Raw genomic sequence first — 8,789 nt, 5'->3', positions numbered from 1 at the left:
TAGCCAGTGAGAGCTGTTGTTACAGTTAATACGCATCTTGCCTTCAGTGGTCTCAGGCCGCCCCTACTGGATGGCTTTCCATCCCCACTGGAGAACAAGGAGGGCCCAGTGACCTTCCTCTCTGGGCCCCAGTTCCCAGCCCTGGACTGGAGCTGCCTCAGCCAGAAGGTGCTCTGAGCGTGGGCCAAGAGCTGTGGGCTGTAACGAGGTAAGTTCAGAGACTGAGAGTAGGCATTTACAAGCTTTTACAGCAACTTGCAAGAATTATTCTATGACTGTTGCATCTTATAATAAAAACAGGGCTTGTGTTTTGAATGTCCTTGGTTTGTTTTTTATTTCATTTTTCCAGTAGTTAATTTTTATTGTATTTTGCAAAAATATCAGTCTGTGATGAAATGGAAATTTTAAGAACCACAGAGAGCTGAAGAAGCACTATTATAGGCCCCCCCTTTCCGGGAGATGCTCTGGAATCCTACTAGTGTGGGGGCCCACTAACTGTGTTCACTGGCTTTACCTTAAATCACAGTATAAAGGGTAAGCTTGAACCGGCCTCTCCTGCTCTCAAGGCCCTGAGCAACTCGACCCAGCCCTTACTCCACTTGCCCCACTCCTGAAATGAGAACCAAGACACCTTTGAATCTGGGCTAAGAGGGAGGAAGAGGAAGCTCAGTCTATCATGATTACAAGGACAATAATGTTCATTACTGTCCCCACTTACAGGGGGCCAAGCACTGTGTACAGTACTCACTAAATCCCCACCATGACCCTAAAAATAGGCGTTTTCTCTCCATTTTACATGTGAGGAAGCTAAGGCAGCTTGCTGTATACACCGTACCTGCCGCAGACAGGTGGAGAATCACTGACCTACCCCCGTAACGCCTGGTGAGAACCAAGCCCGGCTCATGTATCTGGATGTGATTCTCAGGGCCCCGAGCTGCAGGGCCCCGAGCTTGCTGAGTGAGCAGGCAGAAAGAAGGGGAACTGGATTTGTCTTTTATAATGGGAGTGGCTAAGAGCACGGGATTTGAATCTTGTGTTGGAAATCCACTAATTAGATGTGTGACCTTGGACAAAGTTCAAAGGCAAAGCTGTTCAACCTTCCTAAGCCCCAGTGTCCTCAGTATGAACAGGAAGTGGGGGGGTGTTCTGAGGCAGGTAAAGATGGTGCACGGGCAGGGGGTGTGAGGGAAACCCGAATATTGGACGTTGTTACCTTCTTCCCATGGCTGTTCTCACACCTGTCCTTTCCTCATAGCAAAGCTGGCCTGCGATGACCAAATTCACATTCTCAAGCAGCACAGACGTAAAGAGCTGGAAACACGGCAAAAACAGTATCGGTGAGTTATGACATCAGACCAAACGGCCATAGATAAACTGTGCTCACAGGTTACGGCTGACCACTGCTGGTAAGTGATGGCCAAGCCACCAGTTCCCTGGAGCGCTCCTCAATCCCCAGTCTTCCCCCGACCACCACTCCAGGCAGAGATGGTACAGAGCATTATGGAAAAAACTTGAGGTCAACCATAGCAGCATTTAGGAGGAATGGGACAGCAAAAGCTTGGATTTACATTAATGTTCTTTCACCTCCCCTTGTAGAGATTACCCCTCACTTTGTATGTCTTCTGATAATAATTCAATCATAAAAGTGATATATAATCTACAACAAAATTGACAAATCTTTAACTAACAGACCAAGAAAAAAGAGAGAACTCAAATTATTAAAATTGGAAATAAGAGAGGCACCCACCGCACACATTAAAACAAATCAAAGGAAATACTATTAACAGCTGTACTCCAACAAATTAGATAACTTGGGTGAAATGGACAAATTCCTAAAAAGACAGAAATGACCAAACTGACTCACGAATAAATAATCTGAATAAAACAACCACAAGCAAAGAGATTGAATCAGTAATTTCGAAACTTCTGACAAAGAAAAGCCCAGGCCCCTGATGGCCTCACTGGTTAATTCTACCAAACATGTAAAGAATTAATATCAATCCTGCATAAGTTCTTCCAGAAAACAGAAGAGGAGGGAACACGGCCCAACTCATTGGATGAGATCACTATTCTACCAAAATCAGACAAAGATATCATAAGAAAACCGTACACCAATATCTCTTATGGGTATAGATGCAAACATTTTCTACAAAATTCAACAAAATACTATAGCAAGCTGAATCCAGCAGCATGTAAAAGGCATGATACAGTATGACCAGATGGGATTTGTCCTAAGTAAGCAAGTTTGGTTTAACATCCCAAAATCAGTTAATGTAATGCACCGTATCAATAAAGAACAAAGAAACACATGATCATGTCAAAAGACACACAAGAGTGCATTTGACAAAATCCACACACTTTCATAATTGAAAAACACTAGAAAACTAAGAATTAAAGGGAAATTTATCAACCTGATAAAGGGCATTGATTAAAAAAAAAATTTACAGTTAACATCATACTTAATGGGAAAAGACTGCATGCTTCTCTCCTAAGGTCCAGAACAAGATAAAGACGTCAGCTTTTGACACTTCTATTCAACATTGTACTGGAGGTTCTAACCAGGGCAATGAGGCAAGAACGGGACAAAAGGCACCCACATTAAAGAGCAATAAGTAAAGCCATTGCCGTTCACAGAAGACATGATCTTGGATGTAGAAAATCCTAAGGAATTCACAAAAAACTATTGGAATGGCTCACCTGGGTGGCTCAGTCAATTAAGCATCTGCCTTCAGCTCAGGTCATGATCCCAGGGGCCTGGAATTGAGCCCCCAGTCGGGCTCCCTGATCAGTGGGAAGCCTGCTTCTCCCTCTGCCCCTCCCACTGCTTGTTCTCTGTCTCTCTCTCTCTATGTCAAATAAATAAATAAAATCTTAAAAAAGAAAAGAAAAGAATACATGATCTAGAATGCTCATCTGGGAAATGGTCAGTGGGCTGTATCCAGCCTGTAAGTTTGTCTCATGGTCATTTTGGAGCCCTGGTTAAACAGGGCTCTTACTCCCCAGGTTTTCTCAGTCCAGCACCTGTCTGTTATCAGGCGTCTTTCATGTCCTGCTTTGGCCATTGGAGACATTTGAGTTTGTGACTCATTCCAAGGGGGAGGGATGGAAGGAATCGTGCTAAACTATCAGTATGGTTACCTGGGCTGTGGAGGGGCTTTTGGGGAGTGATGACCATTGCACCTTTCCACGTATTCCTCTCTAGTANCTGTTATCAGGCGTCTTTCATGTCCTGCTTTGGCCATTGGAGACATTTGAGTTTGTGACTCATTCCAAGGGGGAGGGATGGAAGGAATCGTGCTAAACTATCAGTATGGTTACCTGGGCTGTGGAGGGGCTTTTGGGGAGTGATGACCATTACACCTTTCCTGCAGTATGTCAGGTTTATTTTAATCCAATAAAGCAAGAGAAGGGGAATCAGTGAACTGCTGCTACATAGAGCAACATGGGCAAACGTCACAAATACAGTGTTGATCACTGGAGGCCAGACACAACGTGCCTGGGATTCTATTGTTTGGGGAAAGTTATATAGCAGTGCAACCATGAATAATAGCAAGGAAATGATTCTCATAAAAGGGAGGATGGTGATTGGGGGAGGTTGGGTGGGAAGCAGGTGCAGTGTGGGGGTACCGGTAACATTCTGATTCTCCATCTGGATGATGGCTATACAGATGTTTTGTGCATTTTTCTGCATGCGTGTGTACATATATAACTACACATACNATTGGGGGAGGTTGGGTGGGAAGCAGGTGCAGTGTGGGGGTACCGGTAACATTCTGATTCTCCATCTGGATGTTGGCTATACAGATGTTTTGTGCATTTTTCTGCATGCGTGTGTACATATATAACTACACATACACACACATATATATATATTCAATTTCATAATAAAATGTTTAAAACTTTCATGTCTTTATATCAGGTGAAGGAAGGTAATCTGATTATCCTGGAGTAATGTGAAAGATTTATGAATTTGTGATTTGTTTTAAGACATTTGTGTGTGAGCCTCTCAGACACCGTATGATGTGTTCTGAGACTTCCGTAGTTAGCGCACAAATACAAATGTGAGAGCTCTGCACCACCAGTACCATCTTAAAGGATTGGTTTGGTTGTTTTTTTTCCGAAGTGATTTATGTTTTCTCTACTTTATTTATTTTTTACTTTATTTTTTTATTTAAATTCGATTGATTAACATATAAGGTATTACTGGTTTCAGAGGTATTCGTCAGTCTTATATAATATCCAGCGCTCATTATATCACATGCCTTCCTTAAGGTCCATCACCCAGTTACCCCATCTCCCCACCCTTCCCCTCCAGTTGTTTCCTATGATTAAGAGTCTTGTACGGTTTGTCTCTCTCTCTGATTTCGTCTTATTTTATTTTTTCCTCTCTTCCCCTATGATCCTCTGTTTTGTTTCTTAACTTCCACATATGAGTGAGATCATATGATAATTGTCTTTCTCTGGTTGACTTATTTCACTTAGCATAATACCCTCTAGTTATATCCATGTCATTGCAAATGGCAAGATTTCATTTTTTTAATGGCTGAATAGTATTCCATTGTATGTATATACCACGTCTTCTTTATCCATTCGTCTGTTGATAGATGTCTGGGCTCTTTCCGTAGTTTGGCTATTGTGGACATTGCTGCTAAAAACATTGGGGTGCAGGTGCCCCTTCGGATCACTACGTCTGTATCTTTGGGGTGAATACCCAGTAGCGCAGTTGCTGGGTCGTAGAGTAGCTCTAGTTTCAACTTCTTGAGGATTGTTATTTCTATGCTCCTTCCTCAGCTTTCCTCCCCACTTCAGCCACCCCTGTCGAAGCCCCTACAGTGAGCACACCATGTACCCTTGGCCCTGTGGGAAGAAAGAATCTTAGATTGTGGTGATGCTAAGCACCTCTCAGAGAACTGGGCTAGTTTGTGTCCTGTTAGGTAAGCAGACAACAAGTTTTATCAGTTCCACTGTAATTCAGACTAAGATGTTAACGGCTGATAAATTAGTGTCACAGTCATGTTGTCTTAATTCAGTATTTTCCAAAGTGTGCCCTGGAACACTGGTCCCCAAACTTTTTCCCCAGGATAAGACAAGTTCAGGAAATCACATCCACCTCCTGGAGGTTCCCGGTGCACATACGCATTGAGAATTCTGAGAAGCTCTCTGCTGGTGGACTGTACTTAATTTTTTTCAGCCCAGTGTTTCCCAAGAGAATCTGATGTACAATCCTTAACATCTGCAGAACAAGTACTCTGTGGAACACCCTTTGGAACATGTCCCTTCTAGAACTAGGGAGCGGTGGATTCCGCCGTGCAGTTGTTTCACAGGGATGGGTTTTGGCAGGTCTAGAGAGATGGGGCCAAGAGCTTTCCGGTAGGGGCTCCTGGGTGGTGCAGTCGTTAAGCGTCTGCCTTCGGCTCGGGGCGTGATCCCGGCGTTCTAGGATCGAGCCCCACATGAGGCCTCTCGGCTGGGAGCCTGCTTCTCNGGAACACCCTTTGGAACATGTCCCTTCTAGAACTAGGGAGCGGTGGATTCCGCCGTGTGGTTGTTTCACAGGGATGGGTTTTGGCGGGTCTAGAGAGATGGGGCCAAGCTTTCCGGTAAAACACTTGTCCCCCTTCTTAGATCTAATCGTCATTTTTTCCTTCCTCCTTCTACTCATCTGTCCTTTTCAGATGCCCTCCTCTGCTTCCGTTCAGGAAACACTGAACTTTGCACCGTCTGCATAATCTAGGGGTTCCTCTTTCACATGAACTCTCAGGTTTCCAGATGAGAGTTTGGAAGTAAAGTAACTGAGAATAGTCTCCGATCTGTCAGAAAGCTGCAGGCCCAGCTGGCTCTTGTCCCTCAGTCAGCCGGGCAAGGAGCTGGAGAAGCCCACACAGCTCATCACACACTCTCCGGTTCTCACTGTGCCTGTGTATACCCAGGCGGGGCGCTCAGACAGAGCAGCGCACAGCGTAGTGGTTTGCGATCTATGATATGTAATCACCCCACGACTTGCTTTCTTCACTCATTATTCTGTTTTGAAGGGCAGCCAGTTGACCCAGATGGTGTCGTCCATTCATTTAGCTTCTGTACAGCACACTGTTGTATGACTGGCCCGCCAGGCTCACCCGCACTCCGGCTGATGGACAGGAGGACCGTCATTCATTCCCGGCTGTCGCAATCCACACCTCAGGGCACTTCCTCATACGTCTCCTGGTGCTGTCATGGAGGAGTTTCTCTAGGGAATATTCCTAGAAATAGACTTGCAGGATTGCAGACCACATTTGAAGTTTTCTAGATGTTGCCAGTTGTCTCCCAAAGAGATTCTGGCAGTTTTCACCCCGAGCAGCTGTTTCGGAAGGTGCGATTTCCCTGCGTTGTTGACATGCTTTGCATCTTGAGACATTCTCATCCGGGTCAGTCTAATGTCCTGAAATCGTATCTCATTGATTTCTTCATTCTTAAATTGCCACATCTTTCTAGCTGCATGTGAATTCAGCCATTCCCCTACGGATGGACATTCAGCTGGTTTCTCACCTGTCTGTCTTTGGCATTACCAGCAGTGCTGCAGGAAGCAACCTTGCACAAGCAGCTTGATGTCCCAGTGTTTTCATCCCTGTCACATGAAGTTCCAGAACTCACATTGCTGGGTCAAATTAGCTGTTTCATTTTAAGAAATACTAACAAAGATCCTTTCCCATGATTTTATAGTAGTTTTTGGTGCAATTTTCCAGTTGCATATGTATACATATGACGTACCTGGTCATGCGGATCTTTTATATTTTTAACAATCAAAAAATCCCTAAATTGGATCCCATTGTTGTTTTAATCCACATTCCCCTGCCTATTGGTGAGTTTTGCCTCTGTGCATTGCCTCTTCTTTGAATTGCTTATGTGTATGCTTTATTTTTCTGTCTTTCTTATGAGCTCTAAAGGAGCTCTTTGTATATCAGGCTAGTACCCTTTTGTTATAAGTGTAGCCTATGTCATTGGTCTCCTGTTGCCTTTGTCACGGAAGATTTTAGTTCTTTGTTTTCTTAACTACATGTGTTGGTTTTCCTTTATTGCTTTGGGTTTCCTGCTTTGCGTAAGAAGGCCCTCCCCACCCCAGTGTTACATCAATACACTTGTATTTTTGTCTAATACTTTTGTAATTTAGTCTTTAACATTCGACTTTTAATTCACCTGCCATGTATTTTTATACGTGACGTGAAGCAGGGGCCAGTCATCACCAGCATCACTTACTACGGACTACATTCCTCCCTACTGCCTGGGGAGGACACCACGGCAGGGCCGGCCCAGGATGGTGGTTATGGACACGGACTCTGAAGCCACATTTCGAGCTCAGCTCCCACTTACGGCCACTCACTCCATGTCCTGTGAGTTGTTTAGTCTCCATGTGCCTCACCCCCTCAACCTAGAAGATGGGTGAAAGAATAGTACTATCGCACAGCGTTTTGAGACAATTAAATAGATTAAACCGTGAAAACACATAGAATAGTATTTGGCACCTAGAAAGCACTCGATAAGTGTTAGCTAGTTTCCTCTCACACTTACATATTTTCTTGGAGCTCTTTCCGGACTTCACATGTTAGTCCGTTTTTCCACTTTGCAGCCCAGTGCCATGTTTTGATTATTATAACTTTCTAATATACGTTAATAGCTCTGCCATTATCTCATAGTTCTCTTTTAAGATTTTCATGATGAGGGGCACCTGGGTGGCACAGTGGTTAAGCGTCTGCCTTTGGCTCAGGGCGTGATCCCGGCGTTATGGGATCGGGCCCCACATCAGGCTCCTCCACCATGAGCCTGCTTCTTCCTCTCCCACTCCCCCTGCTTGTGTTCCCTCTCTCGCTGGCTGTCTCTATCCCTGTCAAATAAATAAATAAAATCTTAAAAAAAAAAAGATTTTCATGATGAGAATTGCTTTGAATTAAATATAAATGTGTTATGTACTGACATGCCAGTGACATTCAGTCTGCCCACCCCCACCCAGGAACACAAGGTGCCTTCCCCCCATCTAGATCTTGTGTAATGACCTTCCCTAGAGTTTCTAGTTTTCTTTTTGAAGGTCTTTCTCCTCCCTGGGTACTTCATACAAGGGGAAGTATAGCTTGTACCATTCTGAATGGGATAGTTTTCTGTTTGTAAATAAATATTGCTGGGATAAAGATAAATTAGTTATTTTAAAAATATTTTCCTTGTATTTACATCTTATTAAACTCTTTTATTGACATGAATCTTTTTTGTTAGTGAGTCTTTTTAGTTACCTAGTCATTCAGTCATATTATCTAATGACGATAGTTTTGTCTGTTTGTCAGTTATTTTCCTTTTTTTTTTTTTTCTTATTTCACAGCTGGAATTCCCCAAACAAGTAGTGGTAGCAATGATGGTCTTGATTTTTAAGAAAATGCCTTTGATATTTTTATTTAAAATTATACTTTATATTGTTTTCTGATGAACACTCTACCATATTTCAGAACTTCTTTGTTCATTCTAATTGTTTGGCTGAACTTGTTCAGTTAATTTCCTCGGAAGAGGTTTCGGGGAAATATAATATCTGAGTCGGTGCTTGTCTCCACCCCCCAAAAATTCTCCTTCCCTCACCAATTACTTGACGATACAAGAGGTTTAGATGATGACCTAAAAGGAAGTCTGTAAACATGTCACACTGTCTCCCCATTTTCAGTATAAAATAAGAAACCTAATGATAACTAGATTATTTTTCTTTTCCCAGAAACTTGTGAGGTTGTGAGAGCATCTCTCTTCTCTCTCCCCTTCCCATCTCCCCCTCTCCCTCC

General features: G+C 43.4%; 1 protein-coding gene across 2 annotated transcripts in view; it reads left to right on the top strand.

Moving 5' to 3' along the window:
* Positions 1–8,789, top strand: part of ALOX5 (arachidonate 5-lipoxygenase) — a 60,847-nt gene that overhangs the window by 19,794 nt on the left and 32,264 nt on the right. Inside the window, exon 1 of one of the 2 annotated variants that reach the window (XM_034662871.1) lies at positions 983–1,337. The exons of the other annotated variant lie outside the window; for it this stretch is intronic. The gene's annotated coding sequence lies outside the window, so the exon portion shown is untranslated. Of the gene's footprint in view, positions 1–982; positions 1,338–8,789 lie in introns of those variants that run through there. 2 annotated transcript variants of the gene reach the window in all.

Source organism: Ailuropoda melanoleuca, chromosome 6, assembly GCF_002007445.2.
Source record: "Ailuropoda melanoleuca isolate Jingjing chromosome 6, ASM200744v2, whole genome shotgun sequence".
Classification (NCBI taxonomy): Eukaryota; Metazoa; Chordata; class Mammalia; order Carnivora; family Ursidae; genus Ailuropoda; species Ailuropoda melanoleuca.
Note: the sequence above shows the minus strand (reverse complement) of the source record. Positions and strands in the feature narration are given on the sequence as shown.